Source organism: Thunnus albacares, chromosome 18, assembly GCF_914725855.1.
Source record: "Thunnus albacares chromosome 18, fThuAlb1.1, whole genome shotgun sequence".
In the NCBI taxonomy this organism is placed as follows: Eukaryota; Metazoa; Chordata; class Actinopteri; order Scombriformes; family Scombridae; genus Thunnus; species Thunnus albacares.
Genome location: NC_058123.1, coordinates 18,773,192 through 18,785,789, shown reverse-complemented (window position 1 = coordinate 18,785,789; position 12,598 = coordinate 18,773,192). Strand labels below are relative to the sequence as shown.

At 39.7% G+C, this 12,598-nt stretch overlaps 1 protein-coding gene across 3 annotated transcripts in view; it reads left to right on the top strand.

Annotated features, from left to right (window-relative positions):
- The window catches only part of si:dkey-112m2.1 (transmembrane protein 132C), a 177,473-nt gene that overhangs the window by 45,435 nt on the left and 119,440 nt on the right, over positions 1 to 12,598 (top strand). The gene's annotated exons all lie outside the window — the stretch shown is intronic.

Sequence of the window (12,598 nt, the reverse complement as noted above, 5' to 3'; positions counted from 1 at the left end):
GGAAAAAACAACTCTCCAACTGATACTTGTATACTCCAAATACTTGTTACTGGACAAAAAAACAAGAAACAAGAAACAACCCTATAAAGGTCGCTATGTTGTTAACACCTTATAGATGGTATAGGTCTTAAACTATACTTGTGTTTGGCTCTCAAAGCTGTTATATATGTATAAGCTCTACTGTAGTTTAGTGCTTTAATATCCTGCAGCTGTGATGTATTATAATGTGACCTTGCTTCATAGTACCCCATCTAGCAACTAAGCAGGCAGCAATTCAAAGCTCACTTACAAAAATGTTTTAAAAGCAATGAGACAATTGGATCAATTAGGCTTTAAAACCATTAAACAATGTGTTTTTCTCATATTGTTTTGCAGGGAACCTCAGTCTGTCCTTGGGATACACATATAGTTGTGTGCTTTTGCCCACTCACTTTCATTAGAGACGTTGAGAAACCCTGAGTGAATGGTGTTAAAGGTTATCCCGCTGATGTAATGCACCGTGATAAGACTTATTGAGGAATTTCACTTGACAGTGGGCTCTCAGGTGTCTTGGAAGAAGTGAGTCTTGAAGGCTTTTTTCACTCAGCAAGAAGTCTTAAGATGGAGTTTTAGGTGGCGTTATAGTCTCAGTGTTTCAAGTATTAGGGAGGGATTTAAACTACTTCAGTCGTATCTTGGGTTCAGGTCTGATTTAGGGAGAGTTTTGAGGTTTTTTTTTTTCCAAATCTACCACAAGAGTACCTTTTTTCAGATGAATAAATTGAGAACTTAACTCCCTCACACATTCATTCACTGGCTCATCCTCCTCCAGCCGCTCATCTTCTCCTCACTCTCTCTTTACTGCAGCTCAACTACAATGTACTTCAAGTTTGTGTCTTTATTCTTTTTCTATAAAATAAATTTACTTTTCCCAGCCTCACTATACCATCAGACTTCTTATGCTTGTTCAAGGAAATTTAAACTCAACTCAAGAATGCCTCGATCTGAAGATTTTGCCTCCTCAACAGCCTCTTCTCTCCTGTGATTTCCACAACCTGTTATTATGGAGGGCCCGCAAGGTTGTCTTTTTGCTCGTGTGAAATGGGAGAAAAGGAGGAGAAAAAAAAGGAAGATTATGCTCTCAGAGTTGTACCATCTAGAGGAAGATTAAATAACAGATTGCCAATCTCTTACTTCGATTTATTCTATATCTATTCAGGTAACCTTGGGCCTCTGTACCACACATATTTCAGCCATGAGTGATGTACCAAAGATAGACAGCTTTTTAAAAAGTGCCATGGTGATGTAAAGACATTTTATGATGTGTGGCATCATATTTTATGACCAGTTATAAAAAAAAGAAAAAAAAAGAAAAGATTTTTCTCTGCAAAAACCCAAGGCGATCGCGAGGTAATTATCTGACTAAACCTTTCACAGCTTCAGTTAGTCACAAAATCTGGCAAGAGAAGGATGAGGCTGACAAATAAAACTAGGTCTGAGCATTGAGCAAAAATGATAGACAGCCTTTCTCTTGGCATCTTTATTTCCATTTCCCGCTTATTCCCCTAACCGCTAAGCTCACTCAAAGACTCAAAATTCTCTGTGGCACTTTTGGGGGAGGATATGGATAAAGAAATGCATGCCGTGAGCGTTGCTTGCTGCAGGGAGAGACCTCGGAGTTCATCTCATTTCAGAGTTTCTGAGCAGCAGCGAAATGACTGTCTGTTCTCTCCCTCTGCTCCTGCTGGAGCGTGCAGTGGACTTCCTCAGGGCCATGAGAGACCATGGCTCCTCTCTTCCATGCTGTTTACCACCTCACTGCTGTCAGAGGCGCGCATCCCTCCTCCAGTGCCACCTATCAACACAGTCCACTGCAGACATTCCTCCACACTCAAAAAAAAAACACATTCGGGCCATAATTACAGATATTACAGATAGAACTTTAGAAGATAAACTTTTAATTATCTATAGTTTGACCAGTGGGGTGCATGCTGGCTCAAAATATAAGCTTCTATTGATGGAGTTTGCCTGAGGCTGCATGGCTTTTGTCTCTAAGGAGTTCCAAGTGTGTTCATACTTAGACAGTCACACTCGCGCATAAAATGTGCACTCAGACACACATATATACATACATATATATATATATATATATATATATATATATATTTACAGCACATTCATGCATGTTATGACCTGCATGCACACACGCATACGCAGATACACAAATAATCACACACATGAGGTACAACCTCATGTAGAATCCACATCTTCTCTCTTCTGGACTCTTAACGTTGCATGTCTGATCATTGGATTTTCTACTCCCAACCACATAAACCACCACAAGTATGCTGTCACACGTAGAGCACTTATTATACCGTAGCACACAACCTCTATCAACCATCCCCCAACTCATGTTTAAATCCTCCTTCCACCAGGAAGCAGATACAGATCCTTGAGCTGTAACACACAAAAAAAGGACTTCTGCAGGAGCTTTGCGCAATTACAGCCATCCACAGACTGGATCACTACTTTTTATATAACTGTAATGTGAAATGTGGTTGTTTTACATTACTGTTCTCTTGTATTTCCATGTAGAGCATGAGATTGGTGTTTTCAGCCTTACGGTGCTACCCATCAGTCTTACCCATGGAAATTTCAACTCGAGTATGTCTCCAACTGAAAACGCATTCAATTACCTCAACAGCCTTTTTGACTCCGATTTCTACAGCCTGTTATTACAGAGGGCCCAATAGATTTGTCCCTCTGCCCGTGTGATATGAGGACAGAGGGGGGAAAAAAAATCTAGAGGAAGATGAAATATAGATTGTCTTGATAAATAAACTTGGGCCTTAGCCATTGTCTGATCATATCCAATCTCCTGGATGTTCTCATTATTTTTAACCAGATTATTCATGCTTTAAAATGTATTATTGGCTTATTTTGCTGCTTTAATGAAAAATAAAATCACGTTAATTAATGTTAATTTAACTCACTTGATCTTTTTTTTTAAAAAAAAACTTTTTTTTCAAATTAACATGATTTTTTGAGAGACTTGTACAAATTGTGAAATTAATTGTATCATTAGTTCTCTCTATATATCTATACATTTGCATTTAAAGACAACGATTATGTTGAATGCCTGCCCATCCCATCTTCTGAACATAATTAATATTGTGGTTTGAATTATTTGAGTTCCTGGAGCAGCTGCAGTGCCTGACGTCCAAGGCCCATTGACTTTCTTACAATATACCTTGCTGGAAATGCCAGAACATTACTCACCCTGCTCCTTTTTGCCAACTCACTGCATTATTCTTACCCACTTAGCTGCATCTGATTTCATATATTTGCACAGAAAAAAAAAATTAAAATATAAAAATATATTATACAGTATACCTGAAATGGATTCACTTGGATATGATTACCATGTGCCAAGACTTGTTGTTATTTATGACAAAGGTCTCCCTCCGTCTAAGCACACCGCCGCATCATCAGTCACTGTCACTACTTTTATTTGACTTGCTTTCAAAGTGCGGTTACTTCACTGAGAGAGAGTTGGTCACATTCATAAGTTCTCCAAGGCAATCTGCAGTCTTAAGGAGTCCACATAGTTAAATCTGAAGCCTTCGATTACCCCTGCGGGTGCCCTCGTAGGAAGGCTAACCACTGTAGGGCTCTGCTCAGCACATTTGGCCCCATTCCTTCAAGAGCTCATCTAATAGTTCATCTCATCTAAACAACCACCGGCTCCTTAGTGACTCCCCGCTCCACCATTCACCCCATCCCTTCCTGACACTGTACAATGTACAACACGGGGCCCACAGGCAATGGACAGAATTGAAGTGTCATAAAAAGCCCATTCATGTCCCAAATGTGTCTTCAAGGCAGAAAAGCTCTGAGATTTTTTTTCCTCTCCGCGCAACTGGCAAAGTGCTGCTCATTGCTATTGCTCAGTACCCCCACAAGGGAGACATGATGCCTTGCAGAATGAAGGGGAAAAATATTCTTAATGCAGACAAAGAAATGTTTGGAAGCTGCTGCAAGTTTTTCCCCAGTCGGGCACAACTAATGCCCATACGGGAAGTTTATCTTTTTATTTCCTCTAGTGTTTCCTTAAGATTCCTGTAACACTGAAATACGTTAATTCCAAACAAGCAAAGGCGGAGAATGGATCTTAAATGTCATACAGCATCAGTTACCTTTTGGATCTAAATAAGGCAGCTTGTGGTACAACACATTGGCTGTGCAAGAAATGACAGCTTACAAACAACTAATTTTCAACATTTTTTAAACCATGTAATATGTAATTACTTTCTGCATCTCCTCCAGAAAAGGAGGAAATTTATATTCTTTTTTTGCTGTGTCCTTGATGATAATGTAGAACTTTCCGATTTGTTCTTTACTTTTGTAGCAAAGAGCTAAAAGAAAATGCATTTTGGGGTCCATGACTTACAAAAAAACAAAGTGATGAACGAATTACCTACTTAAGACCCACTAATGGTAGAAAACATTATGAAAGAAGGATGAACTAAGTAATGTAAGATTCTTTTAATTCTCCTTTTAGGCTACTTCATTTATTTTATGTAATTGGTTACTGAAGGACAGCACAGACAGCAAATGTTATTATTTCAAATATATTAACATTTCAATATTTCACATAAAGAGGGATGTATCACAAAGACATCATTTTTCTTTGTGTCAATTAGTCCTACTGAACCCACAATCTCCTGATTACAACAAGAACATGTTAAAGAATCTATTTTTAATATGCAAATGAATAATTTTGCCTTTGTGATAAATTTGTCTTTACTGTTTCGTTTGCTGCTCGTGGTTTCATTTCTAAGATTATGTCTGCCTACATGTGAAAGTGAGGAACGTCTTTCACTCTCCAACATTCCCAAAGGAATAATGCCTGTGGCCTGTAAATATATCTGTATCGATGGACTATATGTGCGTGAATTGTGTGGTTAGATGAGAGGGAGGTGCGGGGAGAAAGAGAGATGACGAGCATGCTGTAAATTGCCTATGTTCAGTCTTGGGGAATTTTATTGACAGAAATGACCCAAAGGCCATTTTAGAACTTAAGAGGCCATAAGAATTGTCAGAGACGAAAACAGCTCAAGTTTTGGAGAAACGCAAGGCTAAGACTTATTGTTGATATCTGTAAAGTATGAGGCATGCCCCATTCATCTTGGTCGGGTCACAATACTTCAATTTCCCTCATTTCTCTGAAAGGGGAAATATGATTCCACCTATCGATTGCTGCATAAATGTGTTGCCTAGTGATGAAAGATGAGGTGTGCTTTGCTTTTATGTGATCCGATTAACCTCCAGCTGGGATTGGGCTCTCTGCTCTGCCCCGGTTCTACTGCAGTGTCAGGGTGCATGTGATGGGCGCTTAGTGCGATTAGTGTTCCTGTGTGTTTTGCTTGTGTTGAGATATCACCCAGGACATTTCACTAACCAGGGGATTATCTTGCTAACCATTGAAGATGGTTTTATATTTAGTAGCCTGCACTGAATTTAAGATTGTGAGTGGTTGAGCCTCAGAATAAAGAAAATATGTGTACTAGACATTCTCCTTCTTGGTTCTTAAAATTAGGTATTTGTTTTGTACAGATTATGATATTGTACTGCACAGAATGAGTGAGGAGCTTACCTCTAATTCTTTATTAAATTAGTTAAAATAAATGTCTAGTCAATACGGCAATTAAAATAGTTAGCTAATTGCTGTGCTGCTCAGTGGTTTTGGAGACATTGAGCTTCCTCTCCCTTTGTGTGCACACACATTGTGTGCAATACTTTATCAGAAACCGTCTTTGATAAGGTTTTTAAACTACTTGACTTTGCCAATAGCATTTTTTTTCCATCCAAGCAGCAGCTGACATTTATATCCAGCCCTTCATGAGCCCCAAAAAATACCCTTTTCATTCCATTGTTCTGTGGTTGAAAATAAAAAAGTTCCCTCTCAAACTAACTAACAGTAGATCTATTGATGGTGACTTCAAGGTCCCCTAAGCAGTTTCTATACAGAGCAAGCTCCCACATAGAGCAAATGTTTAACAAAAGAAAATGTCACATAAAGATCACATGTTTTACCTTGTGGACTTATGAAAATTTGGGATTTCAAAAGCTTTTTTTAAATGTTAGTATGAGAAGACACAAAACAAGATGAGCATTTCCTCTTTAAAACAGTATTGGTCCCTCTTTGTGATTTCTCACAATAATTGCTAATATCTCCTTAGGTCCATTTCCACTGTTTCTGTAAGTCCTAAAGAATATTGAAAAAATGTTGAAAAGATAAATCATATCAGACAATTTTGGTTGAAAGTGAAAGTTGAAAAAATACATTTTTATAATATCTTCTAGAATTTATTTAAGGATGAAAACTAGCACTTTTCCCAAAGTCAAACATAGATTGTGAAAAGTTGTAAACAGCTATATTCATTAATTAATCATTAAAGAATAGGACTGGTGTTTTACTTTTAATCACTGTCAACAAATTCAATAAAAATTCCAAAACCAACATTGCACTGGTCTGTCTCAATACCTTCCAACTTCCCTAGCGTGTCTGTGGCATCCAAAACATTTTTTTACTAAAATGTAAACCTTTTTTTAAAAAAAAAAAAAAAAAAAAAGATCACAGTATGTTGTTTCGTTTTGTAACAACATGAGGCTATGAGGCTGTACTTAGACACAGTGGTGATTTAAGCATGGCAACACGCTAACCATGATGATGCTAAATACCAACAAGTCCAAATTAAACAATGAAATAGGTTGCTAGCGAACCTATCAGCACTAATCGGCAGGACAACATTATTTGTCTGTGCTTTCCAAAACCCTTACAAGTCACTGTTACAAAATAATGATGTTTTATGATATGGCAATGCTATGGTTAAGGTCTGGCCAGGTTTAGGCACAAAAACCACTTGGGTTAGGTTTAGGGAAAGATCATGGTTTAGGTTAAGATGCTCATTTTGTTAGGGTTAGAGAAACATGTGGTGTAAAGTTACTACTTCCATAAAGTTAATTATGTATGTAATAATTTGGTGTTGGATAAAGTGGAATTTTGGACCTAAAGATGGTGCTATATGGAAAGTTAAGAGATCACCAGTTACAATAATTCAGCCTGAGAGGGACATTATGTCTCAATCAAAATCAATCTAAACCACAAATGTCAACATCACGGTGGCTAAAAGTCTAGGGAGTTTTCTAAGTTTTTAGTTAGTGTTACTCAAATAAATGTAAATAGTGTAAAGACGGAACATGTCATACAGTGCAACTGTGTGGCTGATTGATGTGTTTTACTTTAATAGTTTTTGGATAACAATGGAGGTTTTTGGCACAGAGGAATGAGCCATATGCTTTGTCTACTTGGTAGCAGGATCAATTTATTGTTGATTTTGGTATTTTCACAGGGTTTGTTGACAGTAAAATATTGAGTATCACCAGCCTTTTCCTTTAAGCCTGTCTTGCAACAAGACAGAACTGTTTGGGGTAAATCATGGATGTACAGACAGGTGGACCAGATTTAGATTTCAGATGCCAGCCTTGTCAGTGACCACCTCTGCTTATTTTTTCAGAGACAGTCAATAAGAGTTGCATCAGCGGATTGGAAAGCAGTGAATTCTTCTACAGATCGCAGTTTGCAGTTTAACTAGAGTTTCTAAAGCAGGCGAGAGCGATGTACTGCCATGTTCGTGATGTCTCTACAAGAAAAACAAGTCTAATTTTAAACTGAATCCTCCTATGAAGGAGGCATGTGGGCCATGCACATCATCCCTTGCTGTGCTGTAATCTTTGATTTTTTTTCAGAACACTTATGAGAAGACAATGCACCATCATCACTGCCTCCCACTTCCCCACTCCATCCCCTGTTGCTGTTTGTCTTCCCACCTTTTACCTCAATCACTCCTCTCTCTCTATATTTGACAAAAGAAAATCTGTTTGATTAATGTGTTAGTGAAGTCAGGCCATCTTAATATGTTTGATTAGGGAGTGGTTGCAAGATCCACACATGATGGAGGATAAAAGTAGATACAGATTCATTCTTTATTGTCCTCTATAGAGGAAATTTGCTTTCAGTCTGTACACAAGTAAAACTCAACACAGAGTATAAACAAACAAAAACATCAAAACAACATAAGCCTGTTACAGCGTTAGGGGGTGGCAGGGGTCGTGTGCTATGGTCAGTGCTCTGCGAGTGGTGGCAATATCAGTGAGGGCTGACAGGTTAGGAGTAGGGAGGCCAATTATTTTAGAAGATATGTTAGTGATTTTCCGGAGCTTGTTTCTATTGGTGAGGGTGAGCATGGTGAAATAGCAGGTGGCGCAGTACAGGAGGTTGGGTTCAATAATACTGCGGTACAAAAGGAGCAGCAGGTGGGGTTTAACTGAGAGAGCCCTAAGTTTGCGAATGGCAGAGAGTCTTTGTGGGCAGCATTTATGGATGTCTGTGATGTGGTGATCAAAGCTCAGCTTATTGTCCAGGATGATGCCAAGGTAATTAAAGCTCTCCACCATTTCCACTGGCTGGCCGTTGATGGAAATGGGGCAATGAGGGGTGGTGAATTTATTGTGGGTGTAAAAGATGACCTCCTTCATCTTGGTGATGTTGAGGAGGAGGTGACTGTCTGTGCACCACTAGGTGAAGTGGGCAATGGATTGTTGGTAGGCTGTGACTGAGTCCCTGTCTATGAGGAGGGTGAGTATGGCTGCATCATCAGAATATTTGAAGTATTTTGTAATGGAGGAGGGGCTAAGACAGTCATTGGTGTAGCGTGTGTATAGAAAGGGACTCAGAATATAGCCTTGGGGGGCTCCAGTGTTGACAATGATGATGGGGGATGTAGTGGTACCCACCCTGACTGCCTGGGGTCTGTCACTGAGGAAACTGTGAATCCAACGGATGAAGAGAGGTGGAACATGGAGATAGTGGAGTTTGCTGATCATCAGATGCTGTTGAATGGTGTTATAGGTGGAGCTTAAGTCTATGAAGAGGACCCTGGAATAGTGGCCAGGGAAGTCTAGGTGTTGGAGGAGAGTGTGAAGGAGGCATGCCACTGTATCTGCTGTCCCTCTTTTGGCCTTGTAGGTGAACTGGTAGGAATTCAGCTGCGGGCTAACAACTCGGAGGATGGCATTCCGTACCAGTTTCACGAAGCATTTTGCAATGATGGAGGTGAGCGCTACTGGTCTAGAGTGATTCAGTTCGGAGGTACGGGATTTCTTGGGACAGGAATGATTGTAGATGTTTTCCAGAGGGTGGGGACGGTTGAAGTCTGGAATGACTCACTAAATATTGAATGGAGTACAGGGGAAAGCTCCAAAGCACAGCCCTTGAGCAGCCTTTCTGTGATCCCATCTGGGCCAGGGGGCTTACCAGCTTTACACCTCATGAGCTGATGGTAGATGTCCACTTCTGTGAAAGGGACAGAGTGTGACTGCTCAGGGGTGGGTAGGCTCCCAAGCAATCGGTCACACTTAGGAAATCAAGAAATGGTTTGATTTGAAGCCAGACGTGCTGCCTTGGAGATATAACGACATTGAAGGTGCTATATGTAAGAATAGCCCCAGCTCGTCCTGGCTTATAATACCACTTTGTACCTCAAGAGGTGATAGTGAGTCACTGTAGTGTCCTGTCTGCCCTCAGTCTAACATGAGAGGATGAAGAAGTAGTGCTGCCCCGAGCAACTGGCAGATTTTGAGCCAGGCTAAAAGCTGTTGTACTTTTTAATCTAGGACCATTATTATGTCACTTTGTTAAATTTTAATATTTTTTCAGGTGAGAAAGTAACCCTTTAAATTCCCAATATGTGGTCAGTTTATCCAAATTACGCTTGTTTGAAAATTCGCTCCAACATTTTCGGCGATGTGATGAGCCATTGGCCGATCAACATCTGTCGTCATACTGGGGAGAACATGATCTGATGAACTGATCTATGCAACTCTTTGGTAATTTAGCGCTGGCTATAATTTCTCTGTAGCATTTTGATACCTTGACGACACCATCGCACAGATTCACTGTAAACAATAGGCTTCTAAATCCACTTATGTTAGACTGAGGGCAGACTGGACACTACAGTGACTCACTATCACCTCTTGAGGTACAAAGTGGTATTATGAGACAGGACGGGCCGGGGCTATTCTTACATGTAACACTTTTAATACTATGTTTTAGAGTTTATTTTAGAAGTTGGTTGCTGCATATTGTAGGAATTCTATGGAAAATGCTTTAAATGTATTTTAATTTGGAGTTCCATACTCCTATAGGCCCCCATGCTCACACAACATGAATATAACATCAATACATTAAATCCTGAATGTAACATCTGCCTTATGATGAGGCCAGTCCAGTTCAGCTGCATGTTTGATATGTGATCAGACTCTACAGCCTGCATCCTGAGGGGTTGGCAGTGCCCAGAAATCCACCATGAGGGTTTACAGCCAGGATTTACCACAGGGGTTAAGTTATCTGCACAAATCATTCCCTTTTTCATTTGCAGAAATAGTCCTGCAGACATCATTTACAAGTACAGTAGCTGCAGACATGAAATCCAAGGACAACTCATGGCTACAAATCAAGCCGGCTTTGCCTCTCTATTTACAACATCCTATTGGTGTCATAGGATGGACATATTCTAAATCTGAAGTTACAAATTACAACATTTTTTCTGCTGTAATGAGGTATTTTGTTTCATCTGTGTCATAGTAAGTAGAATCTAGGACAGTGTGTCACATCCCCCAGAGAAACAGAGAGACAGGAAAATCCTCTCAGTGTGCTATGAGCATGATCCAGCACCAACTAAGCACCTGCTCCCCTCTTGACATTGCTCTCAGTTTTGTCTTTTTAAAAAAAAACAAGGGTAAACATTGTACTTTCAGTCAAACTGTGTACCAGCAGTCAGTCACTGTCTCTCCGAACGTCTTTAAATACTTCATCTCCATCAGGGATGCTGTGGTGTATAAAAATGCAGTTTAACTCTAGAGTCCAAGTAGTTTGAAGACGATGCGCAACATGAATACAAACATGAAGCAACTGCTTACAGAACAGTTCAACTAATTTGTATTTATGATTCATCCTTGTTATTTATTATTTTCATGGCTTTGTTACTCATATCAGTGTCAGACTTTTTACTACTAATGCATATTATTATATAGATTAGAGGTCTGTAATTAGGTTCAGCTGTGGGCCTGTTTTTCATCTGGACAGCCAACACAATATTCAAAGCTGTGGTGGAGACAAAGGCCATATTTTCAACATTTTTGTATTTATTTGGGAATAAAATGGACTGAAGCTGTGTGGCGTACTTTGATTTCTAGCCATTGGAGCTTCAATCCAAGTCCTGACCAGTGTAATGTACTAAAAAAAAACTGAGCTGGCCCAGTATACCCAGACTAAAAAGTTATAACAGATGCAGAGGGATCAGATAATAGGTCTCCGATCGATTCATTAGGCACCCCATTTGGCTAGGTTACAGTAAAAGACAGTACGTCTTGATAAAAGGCATCTCTCAAAGACATACAAATGAAAGGTAGATAATGAAAATGTCATTTCAGCACCAGGAGCTGGCCATAGTACAACATATTAAATAGCCTGGAGTATGGCGCAGTACAAGGCACAGTGGCACTCTGCTCCTCTCCTTGTCAGACGTATTGATTATTAGAGGGAGATAAAAGGCCATTTTCATCTGTGTAAATAAGCCTTAAATGCATATTGCTGAATGTACAGTAAAAGGGTTCAAATGCTTTGATGTTCCATAAAAAACTAGATGAATGTCAGATTTAATTATTTATTTGGAGACCAGATTGACATTCTTTTTCTTAAACATCAAGGTAAAACAGGGTTTTGAGCAGGTAGGGTAACCCATCACTACATCTTTGTTTCCTGTCTTCACTGTGTTAGAGTTGGGATGGTCCTTTCTGAAGTGCTGCTCTTGTGTCTGGCGCTGGTTCTGTCCATCTGGCAAGCTGGTCATTCCTCTGCTGCCATGGATTGTCACAAATCACTGTCACGCCACGTCTCTCCCATAGCACGGAGGGTTCGGGACAGAAAATCAATGTGCTCTCATGGGTTACTCCATCAGTCCAAATATCTTGAGCTTGATGGCAGATAGAAAGAAGTGATGGGGAGGATTTGCAGGATGGAGTGAGGGAGGAATGGAAGCAGGTTTTAGGGACTGGTCTGGTGAGGTTGGATGGGCACGCTGGTTGGTTTAAGATAGGGGTGGACTATGTTGTGAGCAGAACCGGTAAGAAAGAAAGAGAAAGGTTGTGAGACATGAAAGGCTGGATGTCTTTTTAAATGTTTTGCCAATATGATACATGAAAAGAAACATGTTTTTCAGAAAAAATAATGCATCTTATACAGCTGTGAGTAGCTCCTCCTTTTCCTTCGTGCATTGTATTATAGAGCAATAGTGCACAACAGCACATTCAAAAATCTGGTGTTATTTTTGTGTATGTAATTCTGTCACTTTTCCAATGTGAATGCACTATAAACTAAGAACTTGCTCACAATTAATGCTGTATGTAGTATGGAATTGGGACATGGCTAAACTGACCAGGCATTTGATGCCACTTTTCCATACTTGACAGTCGTGAAGCATAAGAGGAGATTGGT